We start from the raw sequence: 22567 nt of genomic DNA, 5'->3' as shown, positions 1-22567 counted from the left end.
AGTAAAATGCAACAACAAATTACAACTTTTCTTAGATTTTAAGAGGTCCTCATGTCTTTTCCTGTTAATACTGGAAATTCTATTTGACATTATGTTATGTGAGACTCTTTTTTCAGCTGAAACACAAGAAATAATGTGGCAGTCACTGGATCTGCAAAAATTCAAGTGCAGTGACTCCTAAAAAAGTTGTATAAATTGTAGGCTGGCTCGTATGTAAAGTCTATCTAAAGGCCAGTGGGAATGACATGTTTTGCTATGGGAACGCTGACTTAAATCTACACAGAGATATCCAATAGTAACTCTATTACCAAATATTTCTCTTTATTTTCTGGTATTTTTTAGAAAAATATTGTGAGTTATCACATCTTTGTCACTCTGAAAATTCATATCTTAAATATTTTTATATCTGCTTAAATATATGAAAAAATGATTTAGGGGAGAGAGGGAGCTGGAGGAAGACAGAGAGAGAGAGGGAGAAGGTAGTGTACCTTATCTGAGCCTAGATCTCAATCCCATTTATGAGATCTTTGTTTCTAGTAGTTTAGCTAAGTAATGGGAACCAAAGAGGGAGGCGTGGGGAAGGGAAGAAGGGAAGGTCACAGGATCCAGAACCTACATGTTTATACTTCTTTCAGTCCAAGAAACTGATATGTTTGAGGTGAACCAGAGAACATATCTTAATAACAGGTAAGAAAGGAAAACTTTGTCATCAGCTTGCTGATGCAGAAGCCATGACTGTCATGACATATTTCTATTTTATGAGTTCTTGCATTTATTGAAGAAGGAAATTTTTGAAAGAAGCTAGATGTATAAGTCACACTGAAGATTGGTGTTCAGTTCCCTTAGGCTCTATGGGACATTCTACCACAAAGTTATTTTAGTTTAATCCTGCTGACTTTATATCATGAAAAAAAAGATAATACACAAATTCTCTCTGATGATAGTTGCTGCTACTACTACTATTATTGTTGTCATTATACTCCGTCATTTATCAATTCTCTTGATTATTATTAAAAATAAAAAGTTATGAAAATTCATGCACTGAAACAGACCTGTCATGACACAGACTACAGTGGATGAAGGGAAATGAGTTGTTTATCAATGTAGCTGTAAATCCAGGAAAAAACCCCAAAGATTCTGTTTGTTAAAAAAACAATCCTTGCGTTTCATTTTTGAGCAAATCAAGTGAATCTGTGTGGCTGAACTGTCAGACTTAAATTGCTCCAAAAGCCTAATGACAAACGGGGAGAAGTGTCAGAAATTCACATGATTTATTATCTTCCTACACTTCAGTTTCAAGCACATGTACAATCCCAGAGGGATTCTCAACCACTTCCTGACAGGCCCTCAGCGCTGAATTATTACACAAGGTAAAGGAAAAGTTAATGTAGAGTATCAGAATTGATTAATGGAAGTCATGTCAGCTGCCAGTCCTCTGCAAACTAATTAGGCAAAATGCTCAAGAAAACTCAGTGCTGTATATGAAGGTTGCCAGAAACTTTAAAGAGGATCATAAAAATAACAGTAGAAGACTATTAAAAATAAAATAAAAGAGAACAACTGGATTTTTTTTTCTTTGCTTCAATGTTTAATATGTATTCATTTGGCCAACTAATTTTTGCCTAGAAATTAAGATGTTAGTCCTACAAATTCATTCTAGTGACTTCTGTTTGAGTTTTCTAATCTCTGGAGTAACCTTTTATTTCAAGAATTTTGATTGCTTTATAACAGAGTTCTGAAACACTGATGAAGTAATAAAGCCCAAAAAATCCTAGGTAAAAATAATCTCATCCACAGTACAAGACTTTATGTCATTAGGTTGAACTAAGTCATTCAACTTTGCACCAGGGCTACTGAAGACTGAAGTATTCTTTCTTTCAGCATGCCCCAAAATCAAGCCCTGTAACAACAGACAAGCTTTTGGCCTTGAATCATGTTCAACATGGACATAGTATGCCAAGGGAAAACCATGTAAATGCTTCATATAGCCCAACCTGGAATACCTTGTTAAAAATTCTGAATTTTCCTGTACCCAGGCACTACAGCTGAAGCTGGGGTTTTTTATTATATATGTTGTTTGCCCTATAAAGAATCAAGAATGTCTTCTCAGCATTGAAGTATCTAGTCACAGTACACGGCTTTCATGGAGTTATTCCCTCAGAAATTCTGGGCTCAGTTCAGCCCCTTCATCTTATGAACACTGGAACTTGCCCTGGTACCAAGTAAGTCTGTAAAGTGCCATCTCTGTCACAGAATAATGTCACCTTACAGTATTTTCTCATGGCCATGTGGGAGTGTCAGAAGTCAGAGTTCACTGCAACTCTGAATTGAGCAAAATCAGTGCCTACCCCATCCATATTGCTTTAGTTTTATTCGTGTATATACTACAAATAATCTCACATGGGACTTTTATTGCACTACTGGAGATCAAAAGCCAAGGCCAGTGTGTCCATGCAGCTTACATCCTCATTCATGTCATGTGAAAAAGAATTGAAGCTCATAGACAGCTTGAGCTAGTAAGGCAGATGGGCACAAGTCAAAAGCTTCATTCTGAAAAGGCTTCTTAACCTGCTTGCTAATTTATCTTCCTGGAGCAGGGTCAGCTCAGCCCTTCAATACCTTCCCCAGTGTGCATTACCATAGAGAATTATAGGCTTCATCAGCCCATTCCCAGTCCCTTGTCATGAATCACATCCCAGCTGGGTGAATGTGGTGGGTGTATGTGAAACCAGAAATAGCCCTGCTATGCTTAGAGACAGGGAGGGACCCCAGCTTGTCCTGAAGGCTCAATGCAAACATTCTTGACAGCCTGGTTCTCTCCTGGTATGCCAGGTCCCATTTCTGCTTAAGCATCCCTAGAGTCCACACTTCCCTAGAGTCCACACACCTTTGGAAAAACTATTAACACAAGGAGTGGACTTCAATGTATGAGTGGAAGTTATCCTTGTAGCTGGTCCTGTCACACATTTTCTTCAACTCCAGATCCCTTGTTTGTCTATTTACTCTTTTTCAACAGGTCACACACCCATTTCCATCAGTTCCAGGACATCTCAGGGTCCCAGTCACCAGAGATGCCACACTAGAGCAAAAAAGAAGGTTTTGTTTCAGGATTTTCAAGGGAATTTTTCCCTCAGAAGCAAATTGATAATGGTATGACACTCAACGAGGAGGAGTTTTGGGGACACATCCCTTCCGCTTGTACATATTTCAGTCCATAGAGAGAGTGCAGCTATGACAGATTAGGTGTTCAATGTGTTTTGCAGGCACATGTCTGAGAAAGAGCCAGAGGGGGCTCAAGAGCCCTTTGAGGAGCTTTCCTTTGATTGTGGTCTCTGTGAATGAGAGAAGGAAAATCCTAGACAGTAACAATTGGGAAAAGTTGTCAGAATGAAGTGTGTTGTGTCTGATATTCTCAGGTTCAGATTCTAACAGATTCAAACTGATCTAGCCACATAAAGTTAAGAATCAATACCCAAGTCAACTAGTGATATATCGTGGGGCCTGATACTTATTCAGACACTCTGATGCTCCATCCAGACACTAAAGTGCCAAGCTGATAGGGGCAGACATTTCAGAGCATGTTTTTCTTTGACTTGCAGAGAAAGAGAGAGCTGATATACGAGCAGTGGGGAAAGGTGGTCATTCACATTTCACAGTGCCACATCTTTAAACCCCCTTTTTCTCCTCTATTTATCCTCCCACAGCAGTTCCATGGAAAAAGAGGAGCTGAGAGATTATTGCCACTAATTTGGGACAGTGGACAACAGCAGGCAAGGTTTGATGTTTAAAGGCAGTCAAGAGGCCTCAGAAGTCTTGGCATGGCCAAGGCATCCCGTGGGCCCTGATATGTGCACGTAACCAGAGCACTCTGAGGACACCTGCAGTTCTCAGAGATCAAGTGACTTAACAGATGCCAAAAACCTCTTCAGGAGCCCAAGTCTATGATAAATTTAAACTTAATCCCCACAATCTTTGTTTTTATTTCCTCACATCTTTGTGACAACTAATATCTAAATCTAGCTAAAATGTGCTCTAAATAAAAACTGCCTAGCATGGTCAGAGATGCATCAGCTTGAAGTAATTAGCCCAAACAGCAGAGCAGTTATTAGCTGTAGTTACATCTACTCATGGATCATTGTTTATTTTTAAGTATAAATATGCCTTGGAGTTACAGGCAGGTCCTGCTCTCTCACTGTGGTTGTCACATTTTGCCAGTGCCACCTGACCTCTTTATGGCTCTTCTTGACTATCCTTTGAGGAAAAAGAGACAGATCAATGGAGCATGGCAATGATGGGCTACAGCCTGCTCCTATTTCACTTGACATTGATTGACACTGAGTTTCCTGGAGAAGAATTGATCCATGCTCAGAGGAGAGTCCTGCACGTCCTGTCTGCAAAGGTAGGCTGGCAGGCACAAAGACTCCCCCATTTGTCCCCAGGCATCCTGATGAAATTCCATACTGTTAAACCACAGGGGCCAAACTTCAGCCCTGCAGTTCACAATGGACAAATGCAGTCCAATGGCTCCCTTTGCAGAGGGAGGTCCCTGCCCATGATACTCTCTGCAAGGCCTGCCTGCTACTGGCAAAGGCTGCTTGATGACAGACATAAAACTGACATATGCATGTGCCTGGATTCTGATATCCATGAGCAAACCCAAGTACGACCCTAAATATCCTGCCAGAGCTGTTCTTGCACATCCAGGCATGTTATATTCTTCAGCCAGCACATCAGATGCCCTGAGAGTAATTATGTCAGGGAAACTAAGCAAACACTTCACAGCAGAATGGACTCATCCAGGCAATCTATAAAGGATTAGGTAGTTGTCAATGGATGAACATTTTTCACAGAATAATCATCCTCTCTCTAATCCTCAGCTCTGTATAACAGGGAAAACCCACAAAATATCTGAAAAAGAAAATGAGCATAAGAGCTAAAAATCATAATTTTACCAGAAACAGAAAACATGGGCTCATTTGTATCACACATAATATGAGCTGTCACCTGATAATTTTCTCTCTTTCAAAGATGTAAATGTCACCTTACTCCTTTTTCCTTTTCTTTCTAGAATGGTCTACCTGCTACACAAGCTAACTGAACCTCAAACATCTTCTAAGATTGTGTTTGATTTTGAAATCTTCTGCTTTTATTTAAGAAATGAAGTGTTCCCAGACATTCATCTAAAGTTTTTATATGAGCAAAGAAATTGGTCTGTACCATACCAACTAGAAAGTAACACAGTGAGGACTTATTGACTTCCATAGTTTTAAAGATACTGCAGGATTAAAACAGGATTCATAGACTTTTTCTCGAAAAAAAGCCAAAGGAGGGGCATTTGCTATCAAAACTGTTTTCTGAAGCCATAATGTCCAGATGCAAATGAGCTCTGCAGGGATTTAATTCCTTCCAGGCTGGATACTTGTAATTATTTCACCTTATATTGACTTGAGATTAGTCTGTTACCTTGAACCAATCTGTCAAATAATTCAGTATTTATTTTTTTCTTCCCTGTTGCACTAGTGGAAAATTTTCTCTCCTAACCATTTTATGGAAAAATTGGCGCCTTTTTTTTCATTAAATACAGTCTTAAAAAAAAAAAAAAAAAGTGAGGGTGTGACAGATGTATAATCTCTGTGTGTACCACTTTAATTTTAAGATATCTGTACAAGCCAGTGAAATGACATGAAGTCCTTTCACAGAGCTGACCTAGAAAAAAAAAAGGCACGTTACAAACCGTGGATGCACAAATCTCAGTCAATACCAAAAGCGGGAGAGTGCCTAATGAGGTGTAGGAGAACAAGGCTTGAGGGGATATGTTAACTAACACAACATCAGCCGCCACTGCAGCCAGGGCTGACAGAAACAAGGCTGTGCTCAGTGCCCAGCCGACCCTGCTGCCTGCAGCTGGCTTCTCTTCAGCTGCCTCTCCCAGTGTGGAAGGTAACGCCAGAAAGAGCAAGGCTTGCACAGCCAACACAGCCCTGCTCGCTTTCCCTCTGCTGCACGGGGGCATGATCCCTCCCTGCAGCCCCAGAGCCTGCAAGCCCCAGCCTTCTGACACTCTTCAGCTTAACAGGCACTTCATTTCATCCTTGACACCATAGCCACAGACGTCAAGCAGAGTTTTAATTTTCTGTTCTGCCTGCTGGCCATTTACAACGTTTAGCCCTCCAACACCTTAATGCATTAGCTGAGTAGATCAGACAACATCACCAAAAAAAATGTTTGTCCTCATGCAGAATGTTTAAAACATTATTTTAAAACATTAAAACATTATTTTAGCCATATTTTTAAGTTTGTACCAAAGGAAAAAAAAAACCAAACAAAACCCAGTGAAATTTCAGGTCTTTGAAACCAAATAAAGGCACAGAATATGAGCAGTGAGACAAATGACAGAGGTCTGAAATACATTCAGCTGCTCTGAATTTTTCTAAGCCTTGGTTCTGGCAAAGCTGTTGAGTTGGACAGGACAGCCTAGAAAGCAGGAAATGAAGTGGAATTGGAGTTAATTTTATTTCATCTGCAGCAGATGTTCAGGTGTTCTGATGCAGACATTCAAGAAAAGATGTTTAAAGGATCTTTATCATAAAAGCTCATCACAGATCCTTACTATTTTCAATGTCAGCTAAACATAGTAAAGTGCATCTAAATAACAAGAATCAAAAGATCCAAAGGAAAAGAACAGCTAAACCATTCTTTCATGATTGCTGACACATGGCTGCTACCCCTGCATCTTATCTCACGTTCTCTCAGTCTCGTGTAACTTCTTTATCCTAGTCACTAGCAGGGAGGGGCATATTTATTTCTGAAACCATTTGGTCACTTTAAACAACATTTAAATTTGTAAAGAACAATAAAAAAGGTAAAATTTCTGTACAGACACTTACTTAACAGAACTTACTGTGTTATGGTATTAGTGCAAAGAAGAGCTGTTTGACTTCAGAGAGTACAGATTCATTGTATTCTAATGCAGCCACCAAAACATAGCAAACATATCTGTTATCCACAGTGCTATGATTCTTATAATGATAGGTAATGTGTTAATTGGTTCCATAGAAAATAAAATCAATGTTTGTACATTTTTTTAATAATCCTCTGAAAGGGTCTCTTCATACTTTACTTTGAGAAAATTTAGCTCTGAAAAAAAAGTCTAATTTATTGACCTAAAGCAAACCAGAGATGTCATATTTTGGTTTTCTGTTTCTACTACAACATGATTTTCAGCAGATTCTGCCACCTGATATACCTGGAGCAAGTGAATGCTGCTGAGAGTTCAGCATATTCAGCAGGAACAGACTGTCAGTCAAAACTGCCTACAACAGACCTCAAAGGAGGATCCTGATCACAAACAGTAATAACAAAATCTCTCTGGCTGGTTATTTTTGTTGCTACTTGGTGTTTCACATCAGAAAAGACAAGTTTGGGTCATCCAGTCTATCCTCTGTACTCTAAACTTCTCCCTACAACACTCTCACCAACACCTTGCTCTCTAACCTGCTCAGCAGTGCTGCAGGCCCCCAGCTTCTCTCCCCTGACTTCAAGCACAGTTTCTGTGGTGGCTGCAGGAAGGGCAGCGTGGCCCTTGCCACACCCATGAGCCCCTAAGCCCCAGCCAGTGGGCTTACAGTCAAAATTAAGCAAGACAGACCTCTGGCACTGGACTCATGCCCTAGGAGGCAAAGCACAGCCCCTCATCCCACCCTCCACCCATGTGTGCTTGCTCCATCTTCTCACCAGCTGAGCATAGCAGCTGCCTGTTCCAAGGCACTCTATACATTTCTCCCTCCACTAGCTTTAGATCTCTGGAGACTAAACATGCTACCCCAATAGAGAGGTTTAGTGGTCACATGGTGAAACCAGAACTTTACACCACCAAAAAGAGTTTCCTCCACTTTCAATACAACATGCAGCGCTTGTTTTCCTCGGTCAAGTGACTAATATCAATACAGGGAAAATATTTAAATATTTTTAGAGATATTTTAAATACCTCTCAGGTGCTATTTTTCTCTTGTTCATTTTCTACAGGTAATATCACTGTGTTAGTAAAAGCTATAGAAGAAAAGATGCAGAAAAGAATGCTTCACATTTTGCAAAATGAATTGAATGCTTACCTCTCATAAAAAAATTTTCTTGGTCCTCCAATAGAATTAAATTACAATTTGGTAGCAGTTAACAACTGTTCTCTAATGCAAAATAGATGTGAAAGATACCCCTAGGGGTTGTCAAGGCAAGGTAACCACACTCTAACTCATGTCTGCAGAGAAAGCTTGCAGCATCCAATATCCTCTTAGTATGGAGGACCACTGATTAACAAGGCCAACTAGAGGTGTTTTACCCTGATATGCATCCAGAAACACCCTTCATACCATCTAAAAACCACCACATTTCTTCTTCATATTCACATGCATGGAGACCATTCGTTCCTTTTTCCTTTGCACATTTGGGGAGTGTTATCATGCTGCCATCTCTTCTCTGCCTTCTCTGCTCTTCCCTCACAGGCCATATTTTGTGTTCTTTTAGCCCTGTCCTAGCCTTATAACATTTATCACATCAAGTCATATGTTTGGTATTTTTCAGACAATGTATATTTTTGCCAGTTATTCTGAATTCTAAGTACTGTCCACCCTAGTTCTTCTAACTGCTTCCATTTTACCATGCCCAGATGAAATAAATAAGCTCTTTCATAACATCTTTGATGCAAGGAATGACTGACACTGAAAAATGTATTTAGAACATAATCTGAAATATTTTCTCACTTTGACCAGGAACTTTTGGATGCATTTTGTGGGAAGAGCTCCCCAGTCCCTTTTTTCATGTCACAGTAATTTCATCAAGGTAGTTTTGCCTAGGGTTTTTTAGCAGAACAAAATATATATGACAGAGGACAAACCAGCTTACTAAAGTCAGTTGGGTTTTTTCTCTATCTGAAAAGCTTGCTATTATTCATAAAAAGAGATTTAGTTGATATGACTTTTTTTTCCCCAGATCTATTCTGGCTGTTATTTGTCATTTAGCTATTTTGAAAGCTTTTTGACTATTTCTTCTGCCACCATTATAGACATCAGGGCTGAGCTGACTGGTCTGTAATTTCTTCTCTTTCATTTACTATGTCTAAGGACAGGTAATACATTTGCCCTTTCTGGAATGACATCGTTTGTGAATAATTTACAGAACAATAGTTAATGGCACTGACATTTTTTCTGTTTGTTCTGGAAGAACTCTTGAAGAAGTTCTAAACTATCCAAATATTCAAACATATTCTTTCACCAGTCTGTTGTTCAGGACTTTCTGTCACTGCTGCCAACGGTATTAACCATTTGATCAATGAACACTCAATGTGATGGCCAGTAGAGGGCTGAATATCAAACTTTTTCTATTTTTTTTGTATGATCTGCAATTAGCTGTTTTTGAGGGAAGGGGGAAGGGATTTAATTATTACTTGGTCTGCTCCTCACTATCAATGTACTTATAAAATGCATTCCTGTTACAATTTAGACCCCTTTACTTGTGTTTCAGTCCTTGCATTCCTGTTGCTGTGCACAGAGGCCTTCTCATTCCCAGTACCAGACTGTCAATTCAACATTTTGTTCAGGCCTGGCAATTATTCATGTTTAGTGAACTTTTTTTCTTGTCCTTCCTTTCCACAGATATTGCACACACTTCTTTCTTTTCTGAGGCTGCTAACTCTCTTGAAATCTTTTTCCTTGACCTTCCTTCTGCAGAAAGATTATGACCTGGCTTTTTAAAGTCTGTCTATTGTCTCTATTTTTTATTCTTTCTCCTTTCTTTCCAACAAATCATGCCTTTCATCTTTGAATTTCTGTTTCATTTCTTGTCTGTTATTCATAGTCAAGAATAACCAGTTTTAATTACTTTCTTTCAAGTTCAGTGCATTGTCAAGAAATTGCTTTCAGCATACTGCAAAAGCTTTTCAAATGGTTTGTTTGAAACTACAGCTCAGCAGACTGAGAGCTGCTGATGCTCCAACAGCATTTGATCCTGGGGGTCAGCCAGGAATGCCTTTTTAGCTGTGTTTCTTGTGCCCAGGATAGCCTCTCTGCTGATATACATCACCTGATAGCATTGCAAGAACATGCACAGTATGAGAAGTTCCTGGGTCTGAAAAGAAGGAAAAAAGACATTCCAATTTTCCAACCTAGAAGTATCTGCTGCACCATCTCAAAGCTGTGCAGTTCAAAATAAATTTGGGCTCTGACCCTTTCTGGAAGGCTTTACTGCCTTCAGAACAGAACAGAGCAGAACAGAACAGAGCAGAACAGAAGCAACCTGCATATCCAGCCTCCTTCATCAAGAGGTCTGAAACCCTTACATTCTGGAGAAAATTTAGTTTTAGAAAAAAACAGGACCAACTGCCTTGCCTCTTTAAAATTATCATCACAGTTGAGCATTTCAGAGACTGTTGTCCAATTCTCTTCTCTTTTAATTGTTAGCAGATTTTCACTGGTGTTTGTTTATATCTCTGTCTCCTCTGTCTATATGTTCCTAATTACAAAGCAGCGTATTTTCCTCCTTTTATCAGCCCAAACTTCTTGAGCCAGCTCTACCCTGGTATATCAATATTGCAGTTGTGTCAATTATTCCCTAAAGCCTCTGCTATGCCAATCAGGTAATAATTTTAATTATGTGCCGAGATTTCTATGCCTGCTCTTCCAAGAGATGTAGTATTCAGCACGTGCATCAATAAAGCTTCTGTTTGGTTTTTCAATATTTTAGCTTCTCCATTTTTATTAAATTTTTGCATTACCCTTGCCTGGATATCATTGTACACCATGTAATCATTGGTCTGTTTCCGCCTTCCAAATGTCTCCGAATGAGAAAACTACACTGTAAATTCACCAAAAAATTACATTTAAAATTGAAGGTGGCATATATTTAAAATGATACATTTTAAATATATGTCAGCCCAACAGGCTTCTTCTTCCTTATTAAAAGGAACAGAACAGAGACATAGAAAAAAACAGAGAATCTTGCTCATGCAAAACGAGTGGTTGCATGTCTGCTTTAACACAACAATCACACAGAGTGTTAAATTCAGTTTTCTGAACATAAAACCACAGTTGAAAGATTTGGGGGTGGAGAGAGGGGATGATGTTCGTGGTTTTTGTTCTCAGGTTTTTGTAGTTCTTACTGACTTTCTCAGTGCTAAATCAATTTAAACCAGTTCACGTTCTCTTCCTAGGTCACTGTTGCCTTCTTTGTATTCATTTTCTAAGCAGTCAGACAAAAGCACCCTAAGACATAATGTGTTCTTTAGCCTGCAATCTCTTTAGTGCCCACTAATGACTGAATAAAAGATGATGTTGCAGGATAAGACACTGATGTAATTCCAATTCACTCCTTTTTGTTTAATTTTTGATATGCAATGATTCCTAACAAAGCATCCTCTCTGCACATTTTCTCTGTCAATTTTAGTGGTAAGACTTTCACTTTTCTCTTGTAAATCAGTATTACACCAAGGTAAATTCTGTAAGTAGTAGTTACAAATGAAACACAGCAACTACATGTACAAAATACCCAGGGACAGATTCTGCTGTCAGTCCTCTTCAGTGAGGCTGGATCAGTACACAGAAAAAAACCAGGATTTACAGCCTTATGACGTGAACAGGAAAAGAGAATTACATGAAATTGAAAAAGGTAATCAAAAAGCTGAAGGGTTTGATATTTCTGAAATGATATCTAAATTGTTACTGAAGCCACTGGAGTTGTAGGAGTGCTAATGAGAGAAATGCAAGTCAGTAGTAATGGATTACATAGGCTGCACTGCCTATTCTTATTACACAAAAAACACACGTTCAAGCTACTTTTTCTTGCATGTCCTTCACACTGATTCCAAACATATTTTATAAGAGATCTCCTGTGATTCAACCTAGCAGTGTTATACTGCTCTTCTAGTTATTTGTCTTAAGACACTGTGCAAATTATAATAACCCAGATATTCATACAGCAAAATAATCTTCTTAGTTGATTCTCCACAGGGCTTATTTATTCAGCTTTCTTTCCTAGGTCTTGAAATAATAATGTAGACAGTAACCTCTTTTTCCACTTCTCTTACACTGAAAAAAATAAGGTATTTTTTTCAACAAGAGACACTGAATGCTGATCACAGAAAAATCCTTTTAAAGAATGTTTTTTATTTATTCAGTTTTCAGAATCAGCATAGACACATAAGGTATTGAAATCATTCTTTTTAATACTGATCAGTCACTTTTAGAAGACTCTCTAATCTGTACAGTTATTAAGTATAATGGGATTTATTTCAATGAAGTTTAACACTAGGAATGAAAGTACATGTGGTAAATCCTATTATATCTAAAGAGATGGGTTGCATTTCCCTGTTTACTTTTTAATCCTCCTTTGTCAGGAACAACACGTTTTCATTTGAGAGTGTTTGAGGGTTCTTTTCCTTGATGATCAATTTTACCATTTGAAAGCAGATTGAAGGTTGAACAACTTCCTTTGAAGTGAGCAAACAGGATTCCCATGAAGTTCAACAAAGGGAAGTGCAAAATCCTGTACCTGGGAAGAAAAAAACCCAGGTGAAATTACAGGCTGGAGACCAACCGGCTGAAAAGCAGCTGTACAGAAAAGGACCTGCAAGTCCTAGCAGGCACAAAATTGAACATCAGCCAGCACTGCTCCCTTGCAGCAGTAAAGGGCCAACAGCCTCTGAGGCTGCATTAGGAGAAGCACTGCCAGCAGACTGAAGGCAGTCATCCTTCCCTTTATTGAGAGCTGGTGAGACACACCCAGACCCAATTCTGGGCTCCCTACTGCAAGACAGACATGGAGCTACTGGAGTGAGCCTGGCAAAGGGGCAAGGAGGTGACAAAGGATTTACAGCAGCTGACATACATGAGAGGCTGACAGAGCTGGGACTGTTCATCCTGGAGAAGGCTCAGCGAGAGCCCCTCCGTGTGTATAAATACCTGCTGAGGGCAGCAAAGAACACGTAGCCAGGGACCTCGACCCTGGTGCCCAGTGACAGGGTGAGAGGCAATGGACACAAAAGGAAATAGAGGAAATTCCATACAAATATAGAAAAAAACCTTCTACTGATGCACCTTCCCTTGTTGGATCTACTCAAAACCTAACCAAAACATGTCCCTGCGAAACCTGGCCTAACTGCCCCTGAACTGGGAGGTTGTTGGACTAGGAGATCTCCAAGAGGTGTCTTCCTCCAGTCTCAGTGATTCTATCAGGCTGTGAAATCATCCATTTACTGATCACAGAAATAACCCAAATCTACCAGAATCTTACTCTATACAACTGGTTTCAAGACCAAGATAGCAACCATATTCTGTCTCTTTACCTAAAGAATATATTAGGCTGATTTTTCAACAGTTTAACCTGATCCAAGACAGGTTCATTTTTATTAGAACTCTGCTGTATTGATGCTTCTTTTTCTATTATAGTTTCTGCACATACGCAGGGAAAAAAAAAAAAACAAAAAAAGAGAAAAAAAGGAAAAGAAAAAAAACAAGAGAAAAGGAAAGAACAGGGAAGGCAGGAAGGCAGGAAGGCAGGAAGGCAGGAAGGCAGGAAGGCAGGAAGGCAGGAAGGAAGGCAGGAAGGAAGGAAGGAAGGAAGGAAGGAAGGAAGGAAGGAAGGAAGGAAGGAAGGAAGGAAGGAAGGAAGGAAGGAAGGAAGGAAGGAAGGAAGGAAGGAAGGAAGGAAGGAAGGAAGGAAGGAAGGAAGGAAGGAAGGAAGGAAGGAAGGAAGGAAGGAAGGAAGGAAGGAAGGAAGGAAGGAAGGAAGGAAGGAAGGAAGGAAGGAAGGAAGGAAGGAAGGAAGGAAGGAAGGAAGGAAGGAAGGAAGGAAGGAAGGAAGGAAGGAAGGAAGGAAGGAATCACTTGAAAAAGAATAACAAACTTGGGCCACAAATTAGTGTTTGATGTTTACAAAGAGGCATCACAAATGTTGTTCAATGAAATGAAAAGCAACATAAAAAAAAGAAAAAACTAAACCCCAAGATGTTTCAAAGTTCTATTTATGTTCACCAGTGGCAATTTTTCTTTTTAATGTTGGATCACTTATTCAGCCAGCAGAGAGCTGATGAACAAAAATGCTGTCTCCTGGAAGGGTGGGAAAATAACTTCTTCTTGGTGTCCTTTCAAAAGCAGGAAATTCAAAACCTGACTTCAATAGAAAGTGACACTTAATTAGAGAGCTTGTGTTCTCAGACACCAAACAGAATAAAAGGTAATGTGAGATGTAAAGCTGAAAGTGAATCATGATGGAATTCAGGTTTTTTAACACACCAGGAGGGGTGCAGGTCTTCAGCAGTGAATGCAATTTGCAGTTTCCAGTTTCAACAGTCTTCTTCGAATAAAGTCTTTTTTCTCAATTCTTACTTTTAGGCAAATGTGTCTGGGAACCCCACTTAACAGTCCATATAGGTAAAAAAGACCAAACACATCAAAATCTACAGATATGTAAGCACATCCCCTGCAGCCCAGTTTTGAAAGGATACAGATGGGAGCAGTTGTCTTATTGCAGATGATGCTCAGTGCAGTGTATATAGTTTGTCTACTGATGTATATCTCACAGACTGACAATTCTGAGTCAGACAATACACTTAAAAATAAAAATTGTCGTAACTTCAGAATAAGGGCAATTGTATATTTCCTGACAACAGCATGCCCACAGCATCAATTCCTTCTAATTACAGACCATATGTTATAGATGTAATGATATCAGTGAGGTTATAGCCTCCTATTCATCAGATTTGGATTTGTGTAATACTCATTTCTGTGCTTGGAGCATAAGAGTTGGCTCATGTAAGATTCAATCTCTATAATTTCAATCATTGTTCTTAACAGTGGTTTTTAGACTTGTCAAAAGTAGTCTCTATTAATGTTGTGCTATCCGTCTGTCTATCATGGTAATTGTCACATAAAATAGCTTGCCTTTGGCTAAGTTTATAATACAACATATAATATGGCTTTTATATGGGTATCTTGAAACCTTCAAAAAATTTCCCTATGTAAATATTAAATTAGTCAAAGCATTGTTCCAAGATTATACATGATACCTGGTATGGCTTCTCAGATAACTTTTTTTAGAAGAAATTCATGGAAAATATCAATGCATACATGAATAATGGAAACAAATTACTCGAGAAGGAATTCATTTTACAAAGAAATCATTTGACTGTTAGAGTGGAAGTTGATAACTGAATGCAGTACCACAGTATCAGGAGAAAAAAACATGCTTTCGTTTCACTAGCAATAAAGAGACAAAATATTGCTTATTCGCTTCTTCATGCAATTTTCTTCTGTGCTTCTGTCAGATTCTCTCAAGTCCCTGTAAGCTGAGAGGCCTCAGACAAGCAGGGCTCCTTCATCTGCTTTTAGCAGACACTCCTGTTGCTGCATCTGGGAACTTTTTCCCTGGAAGGCACAAGGCGCAGTCTCTGTCTCATAGCAGAGCCCACTACAGCTCTCCCTTTTCCTTCTGAAACCAGGAGTGACTGTCTGTCCACCTTGTCCCAACCAGACCATTTTGGCAGACTCAAAATTTTGCATGGCAAATACCATGCACCCTGCAGAACTGTGGTGATGCAAACTGTTCATGTGGCTTACAGGTAGGGGTGGCAATTCCTCCCCTGAGGTCTCACCTCACCTTTTCAGGATGAGATAGGCAATTGAAAGACTTCAGCTGCTCCTTGAGCCAGGCTTCCTGTAAAGCCAACACTTCTCTGGTGCTGATTGTGTCACCTTGTCCCACTGTTAAATTCTTAAAAGACACAGACAAAGACCTTAACAAAAGACCTTAACAAAAGACCTTAATATAAGAGCTCTAATGTCAGCTCCATGGTAGTACGCCCTCTACAGAAGTTTAAAAGGGAGATCTTGCTCTGTCCTGTGTACAATAGACAGATGTGAATAGAGGAAAAGAGGTAAGACAAGGCAAAAATAAAATAGACATAATTAGTATGAAGAAGTAAGCCATGCTGAACTGTGATTTCCTCTCCAAACTGGTCTTTCAATCTGCATTATTAGATCCTGCACAAAAATGATAAAAGCAAATGTTCCTGCCAGCATTTTCACATGGGAAACCATTCTGATATGTTCTAAGGCTATTAGCACACACATTCTGCACTGAGTATTGTAACCTCCTGTTGCAAACGGAAAGAATTGTGATTGTTTCTTCCAAGCCTGATTATTACATTCTGTGTGTCTGTACATTAAAGAACACTGAGAGGAAGCTGCTGCATATGCAAGACAGAATGTGTACACACACACATATGTATGTATATTGTTCAGACACATTTCCAAAGACATACAGCATGTATTATGGGACGGGAACACAATACTGTCAATAGGAAAACCAGTGTTTTGCAAATTTTGTTTATTTGCCTTTTAAATTGGCATCAGAGAGACCAGAGGGATATATTGATACCACTTATGTTGCAAACCTCAATGAGGTAGCTATGTTTCTAAAATTATCAATAACACATACAATGTGGAATATTAAATACTGCTCTAAAAAGAAAAATCACTGAATTAAACAGACCATTACTGGCATTAATTAGGAATTAATTTCACATGATAACATATGGAAAACGAACGCAGAAGAGAGCAGGATGGGATAAGAAGCGTTCCCAACAGTGCTATTCTGTTCTACTTCTCTTTTCTGTATGGCACATCAGGAAGTTTTCCCTGTATTTGTACACTCTATATGGAGTTCTCTTAGAATACTCTCCTGGCTTTGGCTAACTGGAACATGAGCAGAGTGGAGTGCTTGGCTTTGTGAATGGCAGTTGAAAATTGCTCAAAAGTTTTTAACCAGTAACTCATTTCTGAGAGGGCTTCAGGAGCTTGGCCCCCAAAGGAGATCTTTATGTCTCTTTTTATCATCCTGGGACTCTGAATACAAACACGTCTGGGCAAAGGCAGAATGACTGGTGAGGTCGATGGTTTAATTTCTGTTGCTGCACCAGAAATACGAGCTGCTAACACACCAGGAACTTTTCCTCCTTTGCAATGATACTGCCATAACTTTGAGTGACAAGTAGAAACCGTAATGCTGCTACAAATCTCTCTGAGTTATTGAAGAGCACTAATCAGAAAATAACATTCCACAGCTGTTGCATTCCTGAAGTACTCTTCACCATTTACCCTGGGAACAGCTGTCATTATCTCCTGTTAGCAGAAAGCCTACACAAAGAGGGTCTTTAAGGTAGTCAACATCACGCCCAGCCTGATCTCTTCTTGCGGCAGTCCCAGAGCTTCCTGTGTCTGCTGAGCACACCTCACTCCTTTTGCCTCTTCCCACAGTATTCTGCAGAACACCCATCTTCACAGGAGAGAGATACTTCTTAGTAGATAGGTGTCATCAAAATGCTGGACACTTCACAACCACATTCTGGATGGGTCTGTTCCCACGCATACGACTCACACACGTGCTGCTGGTTTTTTGCGCTGTCCACACAACAGCAGGAGGCAATGACAACCAGTGAAACAGAACAACATAATGCAAGCAAACAGGATATGAGCACAAACCCTACATCACACAAGATAGTGGCATGGTTTTAGATAAAGCAGAGAACACCCTATGGGTTCAACATTTTATATGTGAGCATATTTAACTTTAAATGAAACATTTAATAGGTTCATGAAAAACATGGGGATTCGCTCTGAGCAAGATTGAAACACTACAATAATCTTCATGGTTCTTTTTATACATGCTGTTCTCTAAGCACAGTTCAAGATTTATCTTCACTTTCACTTTAAATTCTTTATTTTAAAGGGAGTCAGGTAACCACCCAACAGGAAAACAAAAGAAAATCCCACCTGTTTGCTATATAAAAGCTATATGCTTTTGACACTGCCCCTTTTTCTTTTCCAAAAGAAAATTCTGGAATTTGCTATCAACCTATTTAAAATGAACTTTTCACACAAAATTTCAAAACAATTGAGTGATATTTTCTTGCAAATCTTCCAAGTCAAAGAAAAAGGAAGTTCAGGAAAAACACTTTGGTAGTTAAAGACTCTGCAGTATCTAGGGCATATTCAAGGAACAATTACTTTCAAGATTCTAGGTCAACCCAAAATTTGCTATGTAAGCTTCAGGATTTGTATAAAACTGAATCACAACTAGATTGATGATTCAAATTGAAACAAAACCACATAGTCACTCCTTTGTGTATTAAACTGGATTCTCAGGGATATTCACACAGCTCCCTTACCCTTTGGGCTTTCAGATTCACCATTGCTGGGTCATAGAGGTTCTCAAGAACCTTGTCCTGCTGTCAGTATGTCACACAGGACACTAGACACAGCAAGGTTTATGTTCTCATCATTCATCATGCAGAAAACTGCTGAAGCACTTCAGTTAATAAACAGACCGAGTGTAAGACAAAGCCAGAGGGCATTTAATTGTATAAAATCCCTGGATGTCATCAGTGGGAACTATCCTATTATTTGGCAATGCTTTAACCAGTAAGTTATTAAATATTACTGGGTGTTCCTGGTCTTCTTCTCTCCCTTTCCATAACAGAGAGAACTGAGCTAGGTCCCATAGAGGACACGAACAGAAAAGGTATTTGGTATAACTGCTCTGGCAATGCAAACACAGGACATTTCAGCTGTTCATAAATGTAAATGCATCCTAGGCTCTCTGAAAACCTGTGGTCACCTTTCTGTGTGAAAATTTATTGGTTTGTTTGTCAGGGTTTTTTTCTCAGCACCAAATATCAATGATTCTCCTATTTGTCGTCACAAGCTTCTTAATCAATCTGGCATGCTGCCTGGTTGAGAAGGTTTTGAAGTTATGGGACTGGCAGATCTCTTTATGGCTGTGATCTGAGTGATTAATCACGTGGAGTGGTCATTTGCTGAGAGTGGGAAGCTTTTCATCATTGATGGAAATGGGCCAGGCCGGAGGAAGAAGAAGCTGAGAAGGAACCAGATATTGATTTGAAATCCCACTCATCCCGTATGAGATAGAAATGCTGTAACAAATTCCTCCTTCTCCTCAAGCATTTACTTGCAGTTCTACAGCAGGAGAAAGAGCAATGACTGGCAAATTAATAGGATCTAATGGACATGGCCTCTGAAGTTTCCTTATGAGGAGAGAAACTTCCATAAACCTTCCAGTGGCACTGTGGCACTCATACTAGTGGTACAGCACAGAGACTGACCAGCAAAGAAATCACACCTGTATGTAAGTACATGCTCTTCTGCACGTGGATTAGTTGGCCTCAAGTATTACTTGGCTCCATGCAATTGCAGAGTCAGTTGTCAGAGGGAAGGTTTGAGGTGCTTGCCTGGCATGGAGGGATATCCAACAGCAGACAACTCAGAGCACATTCAGCTCTGCCTTTGACACTTGGGCAGTGCTGGAGGAGTACACAGAGAGATGCCAGGACATCATTCCCATGGTCACCTGGAAGGCTGCACAGCAACCCCAGCATGTCTGATCACACTGTGGCATCCATGGAACTGCAACTTGCTGCACAAAGCAGAGAAAGAAAGGGCTCTTTTAGATTAGTCAGGTCACATATACCCATCAATCAATCACAAAGGAAGCAGGGAACATAGCACATGTTGAACTTTCAGATCCATTCTAATGATCATGGTTAATCACCCACAAGGTCCTGTGCTACTTAGCAGGTCATGTCTCACCATCACAAGGGGCTGAGTTTTGCTGCTCTTCACTGCTTAGAGCCCTGGCTTTAGTATTGCCTCTGCCAATCAAGTACACCATTTTTCTAATTATCTAGAGCACATCCAAGCTCATCACCACTACAAGCATGTGATCCTGGTGCTCCTGGCCTGCCTCTTGCTCTGTTTCTCGTATCTTAATCCAGCCTCTTAATTTCATCCAGTAAGTATGTTTTCCTGCTCCCACATCAAGCACCTAGAGCAGAGTTATTTTTTGACATGTTTCTTTCCTCAGAGGGCTTCTCTTCTGAAACTGATTGTTATCACTGACCAAAGTCACAGTCCATAATTTCACACTGAGTGGCCATGCAACAGCATATCCCCTTCCTGACCAGCTCCCACATCAGGGTTTTCCTCAAAAACACCAAAAAGTATTGTGGACAGGAAAACTGAGGGTGGTTCCCTCCAGCCCAAGCCTTCTCCAAGACAGAGTGCTCCCATAATATAGTGAAGGAAAGGTTGTTCTCAAACTTTTCTGTATTCACCACTTTCTCCAAAGAGCAGCATACCAGATAAATAACAGATGAGGTGGGTACATATCAATAGCTGAGCACACGAATAAGTAAATAACAAGGCACATGCTTGCAAACCTGTCTGTCACTGCAAACAAATCTTACCCACAGAAGGTCACCTCCCCCTAGTGCCTAAACACTGTGCATTTCCCTGTAGTGGCTTAGAACTCTGCTCATCATACTGATCAGGTTTCTTGTCTCAGCACCAGACGTCTCCCTAGACATCCTGGATGGTGAAGTTGGCAGAGAACTTCATCCAGGAATAGGACACCTAAATACCTTTAAGAATCCATTCTTGAAGATTTACATCACACTTGGCTGTGGGCAAAGGAATTACACTTGAAATCTTGGTTTCAGAAAAAAATTAAGACATTTTCATTTAAATGAGCATATAATTGATCCAACAGATACTGTATTTGGGGAACAAAAGTGACAGGCATACATTAGCACCTGTCACACCCTTTTATGTTCAGCCTCTCTTCTCCATGCCCCTTCCCTCTAGAGCTTCACCCCACTAATCGTTATGCAGTGTCACAGCTGTCTGGAAAAAACATTGCCTGAATATAACAAGCAGACACATGAAAAATCAGTCTCAGTGGATGTTATTTGCTTTGGCGCTGCTTTTATTTGTGAAAATTCTCAGCTTTTAAACTCTGTACAGACTCAGTGACCTGGAGGCAGAGGAGAAATGGTAATGGAATAGGTCAGCTTTTCTGTTGCTTTTAAGGAAAGGTTCTAGTGCTTATTGAACTGATGAAGTCTGGTTGCCTATGGTTATTCTTATCTTGTGGTTGATTGCAAGCTCTGATTAAAGCTTCTCCCAGGGAAAGGGCACTTATAAAAGCTCTTTCCAGAGTGGACTCTCTACTGTATGAGTTCACTCTTCAGCCTTTAGTCAGAGTATTTCAAGAGTTTCCAACCTATCTGGCTGGTTAATTTCACAAAATTTATAATACTTTAATTATCCTTTAATTCATTTATCTTTAAATAAAAAAAAAAATTAAAATTATTGCTAACAGAGAAGCTCAGTATGATTAAATAAGGGATTGGGCTAAAATCCACCACAGGGCTTTCCTCCTTCCCTCTCTCATGCACATGAGCATGCATGCACATAGATACATACTCAAAGTGGGAAGAAAATGTGTGTTAATACTGTAACATACTTGATGAGAGACACTAACCCTGATAGGGCAGGCTGTCCCTCATCTATGCTATCACCCCTGAACTGCAGTGAATTCTGAAAGTTTTCCTATCGACCATCAAGTTGGTGGGAATTCCTTTTGTTGCATCTTCTCATCCAGTGACCTCCTCTCTGCTACTTTCAAGCAAGGGAAGGCTCCCACTGCAAATGTGATATCCACTGTAACCATTGCTGGAGAGACCCCAGCTGCTGCCTGCAGCACTCGGCCCTCAAGACCAGACCCACAAAGCCAAAGGATCCGCCTGCCAGGAAAAATATACTGTGACCTGGGGAAAGATAGAAAGGATCCTAAACAGCCTGTCTTTGTCTTCCTGTGGTTTTTTGCTAGTCTGTGTCATTGATGCTTTATGTGGAGGGAGAAGTGGAATTAATTTTTTTCAGCTAAATCTTGTCTTTTCTCCCCATAAAAATAGGCCATGCACAAATCTGAGGGATGTGCCTTCAATATATTTTCTGCCATAAATCTGGCTGGTGCTCCACTGTTTGCAGCTGCAGTCCACTAATTATTCAAGCTCTTAATCACGAGGCATTTCATTACAGTCCCGGTAGTAATCACAACAGTTGGAGTGCTGTCTCCATCCAGTGGTGAATTGTTAAAATGCTGCTTTCCAGGAGCTTCAGTTTTACAGACCTTTTGTAAAGCATGAAATACATGACATCTTGATTTTAAATTGCCCAGCTAGCAACCCAATAACTGCATTCAAAGATCCTATATGAGACCTAAAAATGCCCATTCCATATATAAAAAAAACCAAAACACAACAAACTTTAGTATTTTTATCATAAAAATCTCATCAGCAAATGCTGTGGATTTTAATTCTTATCCCTCTTTAGATTTCAGCTTTGTCTTTGAAAGCTGATTTTCTCCTGCCATTGTAACTGTTTCTGGAGATAAGAATGCAGAGCCTCACCCACTTCTCTTGCCCCTTCCTCCTCCAGTTTAATACAGCCACATCAATAGCCTCCTCTTTGTTAATGTAAAAAAAAGGCTTCTGGCAGTTCACATTTTTCATGTGTGGCAGCATGAGAACTACTAAAGAGAGTGCAGGGTTAGAAGAATTAATGTGGCTTTGCCAGCAGAGACTCGGTAATTAGTTAAGCTCCTGGTTCTTTGCCTTTCTTATGCCACATTGATTTTAGCTGCCATGGACAGAAAAGAACAAAAT

This window comes from Prinia subflava, chromosome 4 (genome assembly GCF_021018805.1).
Source record: "Prinia subflava isolate CZ2003 ecotype Zambia chromosome 4, Cam_Psub_1.2, whole genome shotgun sequence".
Taxonomy (NCBI): domain Eukaryota; kingdom Metazoa; phylum Chordata; class Aves; order Passeriformes; family Cisticolidae; genus Prinia; species Prinia subflava.
This window is presented reverse-complemented; position numbering follows the sequence as displayed.